Genomic DNA, 1,171 nt, shown 5'->3' with positions numbered 1-1,171 from the left:
TTTAAATGAGAATTATGTGACAAAAAAAATTCAGGTTTATAAACACAGGAAAACTGATACAAAAATAATGAGAAGAGAAAAATGCTATTCAATCTTTGATAATTTATTATTCCAATAACACGACAAAAGACTTACATACAAGACTCTAAATAAATAGGATTGATTTTTTAAGAAACATACAGTCAAATGTTGTTCCATTCTTTAAGTAAGTAACTCATGAGTCTGCACCCTTATTTTAATAGTACTACCATTATTGCCTTTAGAATGGCCTTTCGAAGCCTGTATTACAATCTTCTGGTGATTTCTACTAGCAATAAGCTTTTGTTCCTTGAAAATGGCAATAATTTACAGAGGTTACAAAGTCATTCCAAGTCAAATCTGGTGAACCATGCAGATAATCTGAATGCATTATGACATTAAAATTCTTAAAAATCAATTATAATAAAAGTAATGTGAAAAAGTTGTCTTCTACAGCTTTTTTTCTATCTCTCAAGTTAACATCAAAATAAGAATTTCAATAATGGTAATATATACATTAATAACCCGATGATTATGGTAATTATAAGATTATTAAGCACTCCCTTTGTGCCAAGCTCTTCACTGGGTACTCTATATCCATTATCTGAAGGAATTCATCACCCCACAGACCAATAAATTAAGAACTATCATCACCACTTTACAAATGAGGAAACTGAGGCTTAAAAGGTTCCAGCGGCCCAAGGTCACCCAGCAGGCTAGTGATGGGGCTGGACCCCAGCTCAACATCATCTCACACTGAAGCTCAACCATATTTTTCTATTACAAGTGTAGCACTGTAATTACTAATTACGATATAACCAGCAAAGATGACTAGTTACACAAATGTTACACTCTTGGACTTAACTACCAGAGAAAATACTCACACTCTCTCACCAGAAACTAACACAATCTGGAAAAGTTTCCCGCAAGGCCTGGAGACAATCCACGACCCGAACATAGTATCTGGAAGTTATCAGTCTCCACATTCCTCCTTCCCTGGCACTGCTTATGTCCCTTCTCTCCATGCTATACAACTGTTGGAGAACTGAGTCATTTGTACTGGGTAAGTGAAAAGGGATCCAAATGCAGTCAAGACCTGTCAGTCCAGGAAGAATAGGAAAAATATACAAAATCTGAATCAAATCCAATGACA

The 1,171-nt window shown here is 35.2% G+C and overlaps 1 protein-coding gene across 1 annotated transcript in view; it reads right to left on the bottom strand.

The window, feature by feature from the left end:
- The window catches only part of ERICH3 (glutamate-rich 3), a 132,593-nt gene that overhangs the window by 38,750 nt on the left and 92,672 nt on the right, over positions 1 to 1,171 (bottom strand). The gene's annotated exons all lie outside the window — the stretch shown is intronic.

Source organism: Propithecus coquereli, unplaced genomic scaffold, assembly GCF_000956105.1.
Source record: "Propithecus coquereli isolate 6110/MARCELLA unplaced genomic scaffold, Pcoq_1.0 Scaffold7, whole genome shotgun sequence".
Lineage (NCBI taxonomy): Eukaryota > Metazoa > Chordata > Mammalia > Primates > Indriidae > Propithecus > Propithecus coquereli.
Note: the sequence above shows the minus strand (reverse complement) of the source record. Positions and strands in the feature narration are given on the sequence as shown.